Source organism: Tursiops truncatus, unplaced genomic scaffold (genome assembly GCF_011762595.2).
Source record: "Tursiops truncatus isolate mTurTru1 unplaced genomic scaffold, mTurTru1.mat.Y mat_scaffold_47_arrow_ctg1, whole genome shotgun sequence".
Lineage (NCBI taxonomy): Eukaryota > Metazoa > Chordata > Mammalia > Artiodactyla > Delphinidae > Tursiops > Tursiops truncatus.
In genome coordinates, this window is record NW_022983322.1 from 436,568 (window position 1) to 453,027 (window position 16,460).

Below are 16,460 nucleotides of genomic sequence, written 5' to 3' on the forward strand. Positions count from 1 at the left end.
GTGGTATGCGGGCCTCTCACTGTTGCGGCCTCTCCCGTTGAGGAGCACAGGCTCCGGACGCGGAGGCTCAGCGGCCATGGCTCACGGGCCTAGGCACTCCGCGGCATGTGGGATCTTCCCGGACTGGGGCACGAACCCGTGTCCCCTGCATAGGCAGGCAGACTCTCAACCACTGTGCCACAAGGGAAGCCCACATGTTTATTTTCTATGCAAGTTTGTGTGCTCCTTTTTGAGTTTTGGTAGATAAGTGTTTTGTAACTTTGGAATACTTGGAGTTTTATATATATATATATTTTAATGTAGTAGTTAAAGCCGTGGAGAGTGTACTAGTCTACCTAGGTTCAAATTCTGGCTTTACCCTATGACTTCCCTGTGGCTTCCTCTGCTCACCTATTAAAAAGGAGGATAATAAGACTGCTGTGGTGAGTTATATACTAAGTGCTATTTAAGCATTTGCTATAATGATCATGTATACTCGAAGGCAAGGAACTTACCCCTTGATCGTCTCTGTATTCCTAGTGCTTAAGAATTCCTAGTGCTTTCCTAGTGTATTGTCTTAGGATAGAGATAGCTCAGTATAGTTCTTCTCACTATAAAGTACTGTTACGTTGAGAGTCTTTGCTTGTGTACTAAAAATCTATGACATATCTGCTGAGGACAAGGAAAGGAATAGTTTTAAAACTGCAATGGATAACAAAAGATTGTATGATGTAATGCCTTTATTATGTAATTATAAAACTAACAAATGATCATGGTAGAAAATTTGAAAAACTCCTAGACAAAAGAGAGATCAACAACATTTGGAGTAACTTTCAGAGTGTAGAGTTGTCCATGAATATTAGTGCTTTCATATTTTCCAGGACTTTAAGTAGACTCTGCTTCTTAAGAGTCTATTCATGATATTTTACTTTAATGATGTTTTCATCATGGGGACACACACACACAGAAATCTGTCAAAAAAAAAGGCATGTAAATCACTGATGTTTCAGATAGCCACATGAAATAAAGTGAGAAAGGTCAACAAGCTGAAAGAATGTGGAGTAGCATCTCCTTAATTGCTTACATAACTCTGATAATTACCTCTTTGTGGATAAAGTAATTAATGGGGAATCTAATTCAAGAAAAATGTATCAACTTCAAGCCTTCTCGAAGCCAAGTATTTCTTTCCACAAAAGGTTACTTTCCACGGCTGTGCTTCCTTATTACCAGACAGGGAAAGAGTATTGTATGGCAAAGGATCTTCCTGAAGGAGGGTGCTTCCCACACTGATTGTCATAAATGACTTCGGAATTACTGTTGCTGTATTACCAAAATCTTAAACTACGATATTTTTGTCAAATGCGGTTCTTAGTTAATTTTTAGAGCTACAAACTGTCAGATGGCTCTGAAATAACAATTGTCTGGCTATTCTTCAGGGGGATCACAATATGGAAATGCCCTTGAGGTATGACTAAAAAGCAGGAAGGTGTGAGTCTTCCTTTGGTGCCAGAGTGAAATGCGAGTTGGAGTTGGAGTTGGAAAAGAGGCCCACAACCAAGTGATAGAGAAGGAAATATGAGGTCATTGGTGAAAAACCAGGCTGAAGTTAAGGTGAAGAGGCATGAGGAAATGGGCAACTGTTCCAGTATTACAAAGATCATCAAGAAGCATATCCATGAATGTGGTTTGTATTGCAATCTGCTGAAAAAGAGACAAATATCCTGGCCTGGCCTTCATGGAGATTATATTTTATTGATTCTGATAATAGATTATTGTTGAAAAGGGCCTCCTATAAATTATAACCATGCAAAGGCAGCAAGATAATTTATTTTTCTTTATGTATGTGTTTCGCATTCCTACTCACTTCTCTCTTAGGGGAAGAGAAAATCACACAAAAAAATGTCGAGTCTCAGCTATTCCTTTTCAAAATAATTTTTTTCCAAATTCCAGTGGAGGCAATAGGTTAACTGTTAAGATTTGTAAGCCTCAAAAAGCTAGATTTTTACAAAGTGTAGCCAAATTCCATTCCATAAGTAATAGCTTTGGAAAGAATATGTGGTGATGCAAAGTTGGAAAAAGCTGGTTTTCCTTCCGTGAATGGCTTCACTGTGTTGGGAGAAGAGGCAGAGAAGAAATCAAAGTAATTAAACATGGGGTGAGTTTTCCCAATAGGGGACTCTAGTACTTTAAAATAGACTAGATAATCCTAGGGATAATCTGAGGGTAGAACAGACCAATGCCTCATTTCCAATCTGGTACCCTGGAAGAAAGCAGTGTATTTCCTTTGAGGTCTTGAGAGGTTTTTCTTCTGCTTTGTTTTGGTTTTGGTTCATTTTGTAATCAACCTTATTAAGGTATCATTTACATACAATAAAATGCAGACATTTTTAGTCAACGGTTCAGTGACTTTTAATTAATGTATAATTTGTTTAACTACCACCCCCATAAAGATAGATAACAATTCTAAAACCCTAGAAAGTTTCCTCCTAGGCTTTTGCAAAAGTATCCCCATCTCCCACCCCAAGGCAACCACGGATCTGTTTTTTATCTTTAGAGATGACTTTTGCCCAGTTTACAATTTCATGTAAGTTGAATAATACAGTAGGTGCCCTTCTGATCTGGCTTCACTTGCTCAGCATATGGTTTTTGAGATGCATTCATGTTGGGATGTTTTAAACCAGGACTTTAGCCTGGGTGGCTGATGTTGTCTGAAGGCACCTATAGGTACAGCTGAGCCTCTGGCATTGTCACTGTCTGTTCTTGGCTCAGTATTTTCAACTTTACTAAGAAGCACAAGGTTGAAGTAGGGAAGATCATTGTCAGTATAATGGAGGTGAAGTGGGTTCTGTTATATAATATTCTCAGCAAAAATTGACCTGCTTGGAATCATTGTGTTGATAATCGACAAGGATTCTCTTCCTCCAAAAGCCTTGATACTATATAAAACTTCTAAAGGACGCTGTCCTAGGACCCTTCTTTTAGTTTTCATATTTTGGGAAACATTTCTGGAAAATTCAAATGCTCGCAACCTGAAAGAAGCAATTATTCACCTGAAGCCCAACTCTGCTAAAGTTGAGTTGTCCGACCGTTACATGCTGATAGAACCCAAATAGCCTTGCAAAACAATGCTCTCTTATTGGATATAAGCATATAGATTGTTTAAGGTGTAGGTGTGTATGCAGTAAAGTGAAAAAACAAAGAATCTTTGAGTTTCCCTTGCTGTTTTTTTTTTTATTTTGTCATTTAAGTTTCTATAGCGTATGCTAATAGTTCAGGGAAACCTCAGGTTAGTTTTAGGTCCACTCTTTACATAAATGTTGAAGTACTCCATACCCACCTTTTTTCTACCTTCCTTCTTTTCTTCCATCTTTCCTTTCTAACTTCTTATAATCCATTATACTTAATCCTGCATTTGCTGAGGTGGCAATTAGTGTAGGAAAATACTGTGAAATTTTGCTGTTCAGAATGCATGTTGACCAAATTCCATATTGAGAAAAGGTCTGAATCTACCCAGAGTAACCCTTTCTCAGAGTCTTTGAATAAACGCCATAGAAAGTGGGCTATATATAATATCCTGACAGGTATGTAGAACTCATAGCAATTGCCCTAAAGAGCTTACCTAGTGTAGATGCATATGAATGCATTTAATGATTGTTTTATTGGCAGCAGTGCCAACATACACAGTCTGTTTTGTTTTATATCATTCTCATTACCTGCTGTTTACCACTGTATACATTGCTAATGGCGTGGTTTCTATGGCTTGTGAATTTCACAGCCAAATAATATGTAATTTATTGCACAATTCAGTGTAGAAGATGGACACTCCATAACTTTTCGTGAGCTCTTTGCCCCTTTGGAATGTATTACACTGAGATCAGGCAAAGTAATAAATTTATTTCAAATGTGCATGATAGCTAAACATCAATTAGGACTGATGGGCAATATTTCTTCTTCCAGCAACATAACAGTGTTTAAAGACTAAGCCATTGAACGTGGAGTTACTGAACATGGGACTCAGTTCACTGGGATCCTTCTTAGAAAAATAAAGGACAACTTGAATTGGATTTGTGTGGCTTATTCAAGTAGTAACTCATCAGCTACATCTTGGTAAACTTAATTTGTCACAATCGTTTGGTATTTATTAACTCTCTTCCCCTTCTTCCCCCGACTCTCACAAGAACGGATCATGAGTATCTTAAAACATATTAAGTCATCTTCCATCCCTGTTAATCTAACTACAAATGCACACTTTCCTTATCCAATGTAACTTACTGTCTTTTAGAGTGGCTGGGGTTTTAATTCTCTACAAAATTAAAACCAGCAAAGAGAAACATTTTCAAGGAGCCACCACATTGTAGCGCTTTAGAAAGAAGACTTTAGAATTAAGGGCAACTATATCATTTTATAGCTAAAGCACCTGAGGCCTAAAGTAGGAAGGTAACCATCAAGGTCAGGGAGGGTGTGGAAGATCACGTTTCAAGCTGAGGAAGAGTCTACAGGGACTCAATCTGAGCAGGTCGGAAACTGAAAGAGACCACAAATGTTCTAGGAAGGCTGGCATCTGGCCTCAAGTGTGGCATTCAGACAGGGAGTGGGCCCGGGGGGAACTGCGCTTCTGCAGTAGGCAGAGAACTCCACTTCCTCTCCGGAAAGTGCCACTGACATCAGGGAGTTGAGGGGAAAGAGCAATGAATTCCAGTCCACCTGAGAAAGAAGGCCAGTTAGATTAACTCTTAATTTAGGCTTATTTCAGATACTTCTTGAGAAAGAACTTGGACAAGAGCAAGTCCCATGCAGCCTATTTTAAATCCATGCCCAGTATTTTCTGGTGGAGCTGCTTAAACCCTCCAAGTGACTCCAGTATTTTAATTTCACTCTGTATTTAATCCCGACAGTTCTATGATTGATTATTTAATGGGCAAATGAGTAGGGTCACAAAAGAGTGTGAATGTATTTTACAGGATGAGGATGGGCGGAGTGGAGCAGTCTGGAACAGGACACCAATAAAAAGGGATCTTGGTAAAGAAGAACGTCTATTAGAAATGGAGAGGAATTCGCAAAGAAATTAGTGCCTGACACCACGCCCTTCTCTCTGCATGTTTAGAAGCTAGTTTCTAATTTTATTTTCGTAGGAGCTGTCCCTGTGATGAATTCTCTTTCACCTCCACAGCATTTATCACATGGACATATTGTGAAGTTTGTGTGAGAGAAAGCAAGTATTAGAATGTGTCTTGCAAGGAGCTATAAACACTTCCTGGAACAATCTAGGGTAGAAGGAAAAGGAAAGGAAGGTGGAAACAAAGGAGAAAGACAGCTAATGATGCTGGAGTCTCTCGCTGGGATTTGTGGTATCTCTTTTTTAAACTAAGTACAGAAAGTCAGAACTTGACTGATTGTTTCCTGATCACGGTTTGTTTTCATTTTTGTTTTTTTCTTGCTCTCTCATCAGTTACTCCAGCCAGTGCCATGTCATTTTCAGTTTCAGTAAGCATGCCTGTCTTGTTTCCATTTGCATTATTCATGCAAAGGTTGATTGAACTGATGACCCCGAGTTATCACGGAAACATTAGATACACCAGTGGATACATTTCTTAATTTTAGAAAAAAATTACCGAGTGAAGGTTAAAATAACTCCTCTTAAATTTGTCATTTAAAAAAAAACTTTTCCTAACATACAATACTTCATTGCCTAATAATTCCAGATAAATGAAGAATTCCTATGAATTCATGAATGCAGGATAGTCTGTATTTTTTTTTGGCAGGTATGACCGTTACCGAGGGTAATGGCCTGGTTTGCCGGCCATGTCCTGTCTCCTAGAAAGATGTACTTTCTGTTGTCTTTCAGTTGGTTCATTGGATATCAGAGGTGAATTTGTAAAACTATACTTCCCTTTACACTTTACTTTGTTTTGTTTTGTTTTACTTGAAGTATAGTTGATTGACAATGTTGTGTTTCAAGTGTACAGCCAAGTGATTCAGATATATATATTTATTTTTTCAGATCCTTTTCCTTTACAGGTTATTACAAGGTGTTGAATATAGTTGCCTGTGCTATACAGTAGGCCCTCGTAGTTTATCTACTTTATATATAGTGTACACTTACTTTGTATGATCCATGCTGGTCAGACCACATAATTATTTTCACTTCTGATATAATATTTTCAGGTCCAACCTCAAATCTTTGATGAGAAGATATTTTAAAATAAGTTTAGCATGTGTGTGCTCTAAATCCAACAGTAGTTATTAGAGATATGATTTTGCACTAGGTATTCCTCTCTTTTTTGTTCTTGGACAACCTATTGAAAATTAGTTTTTATTTTCTGGTTGGTTTGCTAGATGTTTATGACTATAATAAAAGTCTTAAATTTTGTCTCATATGTTAAAACACAATCTGAATTAGCAATGGATATTGTGCTATACATAAGGGCTGTGATATAGTTTCTAACTTCAAAAACATATAGCCTAGAAGGGAACACAGACACATATGCAGCAATTATGGCAACTGCATTTGTTTACTAAGTGAAATAGTACTGAGATGGATAAAGTGCTAAGCAAGCCTTGAACAGCCAAATCAGCTTCAGAAACAGATGTGCAGTTCTTTAAAAAACCTTTTTAACATTTTTCCAGCTACATGTAGCATATAACTTAGCATAAAATCGGTATGGGTTTTATTTTAAGTAATTTAGCATTTTGACATCCTCATAATGAAATTAAATCCAAAAGGAGATTTCTCTCCATGATCTCTTGAAATGGTCCTTGATCATCCACAATATTTCCCATCATTCACAAAGGTGGTACCAAGGGCAGGGAACTCCAACATTATTAAAGTTTCATAAAGCAAAGTGAATTTTAAGAATATAATGTCCCCACACTGATAAAGGACTTGACAGATAATTTCAAGGGAAGCATAAATTATTTTCTGTTTGTCAGGGGGCAAAAATATTTAGGTTGAGTTAATGAATGGTAGAGTTTTTGAGTGGAGAGTGTCCTTAAAATATTATGTAGATTTGTACTGTCAACAGATGCTAGCCACGTGGCGTTATTTATATTTAAACAAATTTAAAAATAAGATTAAAAATTCAGTTCCTCATTTGCATTTGCCATATTTCAAAGATGTTTATTAGCTCCATGTAGCTGTTGAATACTGCTTTACATAGTACAGATATAGAATATTTTCATTATCAACAAAAATTTTATTGAGCAATACTAAAATTATACCCAGATATGCACAGAGAAGGCAACCAAGTCTCAAGGAAATAATATAACTTCCCCAAGATCACACAGCTGTGTTTTTAAAGAAAAACAAAATGACACAAAGGAAATAGTAAAAGAGGCATTAAAGAAACCCAGTAAGTTTCTGGAGCAGTCAAAGCAGGGTTTAAAAGTGCATACTTAGCTGTTAGCAGGGTTGAAGCTCTTGACGGTTGGTAAGATGTACCTGCCTTAATTTGGACATTAGCATTTTATGCAATGAATTAAAAGCAAAAAATAATTTCAACGAATGGCTACCAGCTCCATATTTTTAGCCACTGCTGTGCTTCCAGGTTATGTTTATCACTTTCATGTACAGGGCACCACTGTGAAATGTGACGGTTTATCTGACCCCAGAGAAATCAAGAAATCTTGTGGGGGTTATGGCTATATTTGAAAAGGTTGATTTTTAAAGGCATCATGTAGACTGGCCCTGTTTTAAAAGGGATTCCTGCCATCAAATAATCAAAATGTAAACTGTCTTCTCACCTTGCAAAAGTCAAAGATAGTCCCTGCATCTTTATTATTTCGTTGAAATCCAAATATTATTTTTCCATTCTCTAACTTGTTTTCCTCACAGTGTGATCAACTATTGCCAAGGAAGGAAAGGTTACATTTATCAGTCAAAGTTTGCTAAAGGCCCCCTAGGTAAGTGAACCCTCAGGAGAAACAATCGTCATGTATTCTTTTTCTGTTGTTTCAGTATCTTCGTAAAGAGTCATTTCAGTATGTTTGGTTCTGTAGCAGAGGTTCCTGTGAAGTGCTTATCTTCCTCAGAGGTCCAGAAAGCCTGCGAGTCTGTGGGTAAAGATGGGTAAGGAGAGAGAGGGAAGGAGGCTAGAGAGAGGCTCAGTGCTGATAAGGACAGTGTTCTAAAGCCTCCTGGGGGTGAGGCTGGGGTGTACAAACACCCACGACTAATCTAGACAGAAACTGAATCAAAAAGGGGACGACCACTGTGAAGTCATGTGGTCACCTCTCCCTCTAGAAATAAACATTGCCCTCAGTAAGTCTCCTCCCGCCCCAGAAGAGCATTAGGAAGGTCTGGAGAGGGGGATTATTAGCAGAAATGGAAAAAGCAGGTTGAAGGGATTAGCCTGGAGCAGAGAGCCCAAGAAACCCAAGCCAGTAGATGGAAGGCAGACTTTTCATGGAAGTCTCCAAGCCCACGTCAAGTTCTGGGACCACCAAGTACAAGTCAAAGAGTGCTCATTTAACCCCTTTGGGCCCCCACGGGAGTGGAGGAAGACTGGACAGAGAGGGAGAAGGGGCCATTGAAGGTACAGTATTTACTATGGGATTTAACTCCTCAAAGTCCTCCCAGTAGCAGATCTGCTCAAGAATCCTTCATGTCCTGCTGGTGTGCAGTGAGTGGCTCACAGCTTCAAGGCCTCCTCTGCCAGATGGAGAACTATTTCAAACATCCTGCCTCTATTTTGTACTGTAGCAATGCAGACAGGAAACCTGACCCCATTTTCAGGTTCTAAAGAGAAATTCTAAGTACCTGAAAGACTGAGGAACATGGTGGCTTTTATTTAAGATGTGGAGATAGAGAGCACATACCTGGACTTGGGCCTGCAGCAGCACCAAATTGCACCAAGAGTTCCCTTTATTTTCTCTCGCATCTCTGTTCCTCCTTTTCTCTCTGCTGGATTAGCCATGGGGACTCCAAGTTCTTTCTTGTGTGGTCCTGGTACCAAGATTCTCCTGGGAATTATAAAGCTATTCACCTTCTACATCGAGCACTTCTTATTTTTTCCCCAGCAACACAAGTCATCCTTAAGAGGGGTCAGGGTGCTAGCTCTTAAATATATTTTAGGCATCCCTTTGTACATTAAATTCTCTTTCTTGGAGACTGCTCCTGATGTGGTGTTCACCGTGCTCCCAGCTGGCCTCCTGAAGTTCTGCCCTACCTTCCCCAACAGGTAGAGTTCAGGAGCTGCCTACCTCAGGGTGATAGGTTATCTTCTAGTTGCTTTATTCCTTTCCCTTTTACATTTAGAGAGTATAACTGGAATACATAAACTTCTCTATGACCACAGCTTTATTTGCAACCCACAGGTTTTGTTATGGCATATTTTCATTATCATTGAATTAATAAAATTCTAATTCCCATTGCAACTTTATCTTTGACCTACATAATGATCAGAAGTATGTTTTTAATATCCAACTATTTGGTAAAATATTGGTTATATAGGTTTAAATTTCTTGCTTATTCAGAGTCTTGTGTTATAACCAGAATATAGTCAATTTTATAAATGTGCCATGTGCACCTAAAAATTTCTGCATAATATATACATTCCATCATTGTTGGTACAGTGTTTTATATAAATTTAGGCCAAAGTTTTTCATGATGGTATTCAGATCTTCTATAATCTGCTGATTTGTTGTTGTGGTTCTATGTTTCTGATCTAGGTAATTTAGATTTTTCTATTTCTACTTAGATTTTTGGAATTTCCCTTCATATATTGCATTGAAGTTTAGATTTATAATATATTCCTTGTAAAGTAACAGTGGGTTTTATTATCCTGCCTTATCGCCAGTGATACTTTTTGCTTTGAAATCTATGTTAACATTAAAAAATCTTCTTCAATTTTACTTATTGTTGTTATGACATAACTTTTGAATCCTTTCATTTTCAATCTGACTCTTGTCTTTTGTAGGTGGCATAGAATTATGTTTTTTGTTTGTTTCAATAATCCTTGTCCTTTAATTTGAGTATTTACAGTTAATGTATTTTCTTACAGACCGTTTACTCCTTGTTTACTGTTTGTCCCACCTTGTTATGTTCCTTTTGCTCTTATTTCTTCCTTTGAGATTTGTTCAAATTCCATTTTCCCTTACATTAGCTTGTTAATTTTACACAAGTAGCAGTTACACATGTACCATGACTTATTAGCTCTTTTACTGCTTCTCAAGCAATGCTGAGATCTTAAATTTCTTTTACTACTTTTTCTTCTTCCATTTGTTTTAATGCATTCTAATTTTTGATATATTTTATTATTACTCTTTTGGGCTGTTAGATTTTATTTAGGTTTATCCACTTATTTCCGTGATAACTCGGGGTCATCAGTTCAATCAACGTTTGCATGAATAATGCAAATGGAAACAAGACAGGCATGCTTACTGAAACTGAAAATGACTTGGCACTGGCTGGAATAACTGATGAGAGAGCAAGAAAAAAACAAAAATGAAAACAAACCGTGATCAAGAAACAATCAGTCAAGTTCTGACTTTCTGTAGTTAGTTTCAAAACGAGATACCACAAATCCCAGCGAGAGACTCCAGCATCACTAGCTGTCTTTCTCCTTTGTTTCCACCTTCCTTTCCTTTTCCTTCTACCCTAGATTGTTCCAGGAAGTGTTTATAGCTCCTTGCAAGACACATTCTAATACTTGCTTTCTCTCACACAAACTTCACAATATGTCCATGTGATAAATAGTGTGGAGGTGAAAGACAATTCATCACAGGCACATCTCCTACGAAAATAAAATTAGAAACTAGCTTCTAAACCTGCAGAGAGAAGGGCGTGGTGTCAGGCACTAATTTCTTTGCGAATTCCTCTCCATTTCTAATAGACGTTCTTCTTTACCAAGATCCCTTTTTATTGGTGTCCTGTTCCAGACTGCTCCACTCCGCCCATCCTCATCCTGTAAAATACATTCACACTCTTTTGTGACCCTACTCATTTGCCCATTAAATAAGTCAATCATAGAACTGTCGGAATTAAATACAGAGTGAAATTAAAATACTGGAGTCACTTGGAGGGTTTAAGCAGCTCCACCAGAAAATACTGGGCATGGATTTAAAATAGGCTGCATGGGACTTGCTCTTGTCCAAGTTCTTTCTCAAGAAGTATCTGAAATAAGCCTAAATTAAGAGTTAATCTAACTGGCCTTCTTTCTCAGGTGGACTGGAATTCATTGCTCTTTCCCCTCAACTCCCTGATGTCAGTGGCACTTTCCGGAGAGGAAGTGGACGTTCTCTGCCTACTGCAGAAGCGCAGTTCCCCCCGGGCCCACTCCCTGTCTGAATGCCACACTTGAGGCCAGATGCCAGCCTTCCTAGAACATTTGTGGTCTCTTTCAGTTTCCGACCTGCTCAGATTGAGTCCCTGTAGACTCTTCCTCAGCTTGAAACCTGATCTTCCACACCCTCCCTGACCTTGATGGTTACCTTCCTACTTTAGGCCTCAGGTGCTTTAGCTATAAAATGATATAGTTGCCCTTAATTCTAAAGTCTTCTTTCTAAAGCGCTACAATGTGGTGGCTCCTTGAAAATGTTTCTCTTTGCTGGTTTTAATTTTGTAGAGAATTAAAACCCCAGCCACTCTAAAAGACAGTAAGTTACATTGGATAAGGAAAGTGTGCATTTGTAGTTAGATTAACAGGGATGGAAGATGACTTAATATGTTTTAAGATACTCATGATCCGTTCTTGTGAGAGTCGGGGGAAGAAGGGGAAGAGAGTTAATAAATACCAAACGATTGTGACAAATTAAGTTTACCAAGATGTAGCTGATGAGTTACTACTTGAATAAGCCACACAAATCCAATTCAAGTTGTCCTTTATTTTTCTAAGAAGGATCCCAGTGAACTGAGTCCCATGTTCAGTAACTCCACGTTCAATGGCTTAGTCTTTAAACACTGTTATGTTGCTGGAAGAAGAAATATTGCCCATCAGTCCTAATTGATGTTTAGCTATCATGCACATTTGAAATAAATTTATTACTTTGCCTGATCTCAGTGTAATACATTCCAAAGGGGCAAAGAGCTCACGAAAAGTTATGGAGTGTCCATCTTCTACACTGAATTGTGCAATAAATTACATATTATTTGGCTTGTGAATTTCACAAGCCATAGAAACCACGCCATTAGCAATGTATACAGTGGTAAACAGCAGGTAATGAGAATGATATAAAACAAAACAGACTGTGTATGTTGGCACTGCTGCCAATAAAACAATCATTAAATGCATTCATATGCATCTACGCTAGGTAAGCTCTTTAGGGCAATTGCTATGAGTTCTACATACCTGTCAGGATATTATATATAGCCCACTTTCTATGGCGTTTATTCAAAGACTCTGAGAAAGGGTTACTCTGGGTAGATTCAGACCTTTTCTCAATATGGAATTTGGTCAACATGCATTCTGAACAGCAAAATTTCACAGTATTTTCCTACACTAATTGCCACCTCAGCAAATGCAGGATTAAGTATAATGGATTATAAGAAGTTAGAAAGGAAAGATGGAAGAAAAGAAGGAAGGTAGAAAAAAGGTGGGTATGGAGTACTTCAACATTTATGTAAAGAGTGGACCTAAAACTAACCTGAGGTTTCCCTGAACTATTAGCATACGCTATAGAAACTTAAATGACAAAATAAAAAAAAAACAGCAAGGGAAACTCAAAGATTCTTTGTTTTTTTCACTTTACTGCATACACACCTACACCTTAAACAATCTATATGCTTATATCCAATAAGAGAGCATTGTTTTGCAAGGCTATTTGGGTTCTATCAGCATGTAACGGTCGGACAACTCAACTTTAGCAGAGTTGGGCTTCAGGTGAATAATTGCTTCTTTCAGGTTGCGAGCATTTGAATTTTCCAGAAATGTTTCCCAAAATATGAAAACTAAAAGAAGGGTCCTAGGACAGCGTCCTTTAGAAGTTTTATATAGTATCAAGGCTTTTGGAGGAAGAGAATCCTTGTCGATTATCAACACAATGATTCCAAGCAGGTCAATTTTTGCTGAGAATATTATATAACAGAACCCACTTCACCTCCATTATACTGACAATGATCTTCCCTACTTCAACCTTGTGCTTCTTAGTAAAGTTGAAAATACTGAGCCAAGAACAGACAGTGACAATGCCAGAGGCTCAGCTGTACCTATAGGTGCCTTCAGACAACATCAGCCACCCAGGCTAAAGTCCTGGTTTAAAACATCCCAACATGAATGCATCTCAAAAACCATATGCTGAGCAAGTGAAGCCAGATCAGAAGGGCACCTACTGTATTATTCAACTTACATGAAATTGTAAACTGGGCAAAAGTCATCTCTAAAGATAAAAAACAGATCCGTGGTTGCCTTGGGGTGGGAGATGGGGATACTTTTGCAAAAGCCTAGGAGGAAACTTTCTAGGGTTTTAGAATTGTTATCTATCTTTATGGGGGTGGTAGTTAAACAAATTATACATTAATTAAAAGTCACTGAACCGTTGACTAAAAATGTCTGCATTTTATTGTATGTAAATGATACCTTAATAAGGTTGATTACAAAATGAACCAAAACCAAAACAAAGCAGAAGAAAAACCTCTCAAGACCTCAAAGGAAATACACTGCTTTCTTCCAGGGTACCAGATTGGAAATGAGGCATTGGTCTGTTCTACCCTCAGATTATCCCTAGGATTATCTAGTCTATTTTAAAGTACTAGAGTCCCCTATTGGGAAAACTCACCCCATGTTTAATTACTTTGATTTCTTCTCTGCCTCTTCTCCCAACACAGTGAAGCCATTCACGGAAGGAAAACCAGCTTTTTCCAACTTTGCATCACCACATATTCTTTCCAAAGCTATTACTTATGGAATGGAATTTGGCTACACTTTGTAAAAATCTAGCTTTTTGAGGCTTACAAATCTTAACAGTTAACCTATTGCCTCCACTGGAATTTGGAAAAAAATTATTTTGAAAAGGAATAGCTGAGACTCGACATTTTTTTTGTGTGATTTTCTCTTCCCCTAAGAGAGAAGTGAGTAGGAATGCGAAACACATACATAAAGAAAAATAAATTATCTTGCTGCCTTTGCATGGTTATAATTTATAGGAGGCCCTTTTCAACAATAATCTATTATCAGAATCAATAAAATATAATCTCCATGAAGGCCAGGCCAGGATATTTGTCTCTTTTTCAGCAGATTGCAATACAAACCACATTCATGGATATGCTTCTTGATGATCTTTGTAATACTGGAACAGTTGCCCATTTCCTCATGCCTCTTCACCTTAACTTCAGCCTGGTTTTTCACCAATGACCTCATATTTCCTTCTCTATCACTTGGTTGTGGGCCTCTTTTCCAACTCCAACTCCAACTCGCATTTCACTCTGGCACCAAAGGAAGACTCACACCTTCCTGCTTTTTAGTCATACCTCAAGGGCATTTCCATATTGTGATCCCCTGAAGAATAGCCAGACAATTGTTATTTCAGAGCCATCTGACAGTTTGTAGCTCTAAAAATTAACTAAGAACCGCATTTGACAAAAATATCGTAGTTTAAGATTTTGGTAATACAGCAACAGTAATTCCAAAGTCATTTATGACAATCAGTGTGGGAAGCACCCTCCTTCAGGAAGATCCTTTGCCATACAATACTCTTTCCCTGTCTGGTAATAAGGAAGCACAGCCGTGGAAAGTAACCTTTTGTGGAAAGAAATACTTGGCTTCGAGAAGGCTTGAAGTTGATACATTTTTCTTGAATTAGATTCCCCATTAATTACTTTATCCACAAAGAGGTAATTATCAGAGTTATGTAAGCAATTAAGGAGATGCTACTCCACATTCTTTCAGCTTGTTGACCTTTCTCACTTTATTTCATGTGGCTATCTGAAACATCAGTGATTTACATGCCTTTTTTTTTGACAGATTTCTGTGTGTGTGTGTCCCCATGATGAAAACATCATTAAAGTAAAATATCATGAATAGACTCTTAAGAAGCAGAGTCTACTTAAAGTCCTGGAAAATATGAAAGCACTAATATTCATGGACAACTCTACACTCTGAAAGTTACTCCAAATGTTGTTGATCTCTCTTTTGTCTAGGAGTTTTTCAAATTTTCTACCATGATCATTTGTTAGTTTTATAATTACATAATAAAGGCATTACATCATACAATCTTTTGTTATCCATTGCAGTTTTAAAACTATTCCTTTCCTTGTCCTCAGCAGATATGTCATAGATTTTTAGTACACAAGCAAAGACTCTCAACGTAACAGTACTTTATAGTGAGAAGAACTATACTGAGCTATCTCTATCCTAAGACAATACACTAGGAAAGCACTAGGAATTCTTAAGCACTAGGAATACAGAGACGATCAAGGGGTAAGTTCCTTGCCTTCGAGTATACATGATCATTATAGCAAATGCTTAAATAGCACTTAGTATATAACTCACCACAGCAGTCTTATTATCCTCCTTTTTAATAGGTGAGCAGAGGAAGCCACAGGGAAGTCATAGGGTAAAGCCAGAATTTGAACCTAGGTAGACTAGTACACTCTCCACGGCTTTAACTACTACATTAAAATATATATATATATAAAACTCCAAGTATTCCAAAGTTACAAAACACTTATCTACCAAAACTCAAAAAGGAGCACACAAACTTGCATAGAAAATAAACATGTGGGCTTCCCTTGTGGCACAGTGGTTGAGAGTCTGCCTGCCTATGCAGGGGACACGGGTTCGTGCCCCAGTCCGGGAAGATCCCACATGCCGCGGAGTGCCTAGGCCCGTGAGCCATGGCCGCTGAGCCTCCGCGTCCGGAGCCTGTGCTCCTCAACGGGAGAGGCCGCAACAGTGAGAGGCCCGCATACCACAAAGAAGAAAATAAACATGTAAAAGTTCATAAATAAACCACAATATAACCTGCTCCACATAATATACTGACTGCAGTGTCCTGAGCCTCTCCCATCCTTAGGTAGCCGGAAAATACAACAAAATAATACTTTTCACCTTTGGAAGCCACACCATCTCTCATACCAACCAACCAGTTACTTCCTTAGAATTGGAAATTAACCTGAATATCATAAAATATATATATATAGCATTAGTGATGTAGAATCTTTGTTTAAAGACAATAACTTCAATAGCAGAGGGAACGTTACCACTGCAGGCTTCCGATAACCTCTATATTTCTCAGATTTCATGCTAAATCATAAAATGCCATATTGTGTCTGAAGCTATTTTTTCAATAGTCCATTTTCTTAAATGGACGAGCAAAGCCGTAAATACTGAGGAACATTTTGGCTCCCAAATCCTAAAGCCATTCTGATTATGCCTGGGCGATCATGGGGACGTCATCGGAACTACCAGAGGACTGGCTGAAATACCAGTGTTCTGGCCAGCTTACAAATTAGAAATTATACAGAATCCAATTTTATTTTTTTGTTAAGTAATTCCTATGAGGCTTTTAGGATGTCAGTGTAAAGTCCTTTCATGTGTAATCTTTATCCA

General features: G+C 38.1%; 2 long non-coding RNA genes across 2 annotated transcripts; one reads left to right on the forward strand and one right to left on the reverse strand.

The window, feature by feature from the left end:
- Positions 1-701: 701 nt before the first annotated feature.
- LOC117310905 (uncharacterized) lies at positions 702-9,009 on the reverse strand. The gene is made up of 2 exons (XR_004524933.2): positions 8,794-9,009; positions 702-950 (listed from the first exon to the last, which is right to left on the reverse strand). It is a non-coding gene; the product is annotated as an uncharacterized lncRNA (long non-coding RNA).
- Positions 9,010-9,097: 88 nt separating this feature from the next.
- Positions 9,098-10,431, forward strand: LOC141277768 (uncharacterized). The gene is made up of 2 exons (XR_012329580.1): positions 9,098-9,155; positions 10,254-10,431. It is a non-coding gene; the product is annotated as an uncharacterized lncRNA (long non-coding RNA).
- The last annotated feature ends 6,029 nt before the right edge of the window (positions 10,432-16,460 follow it).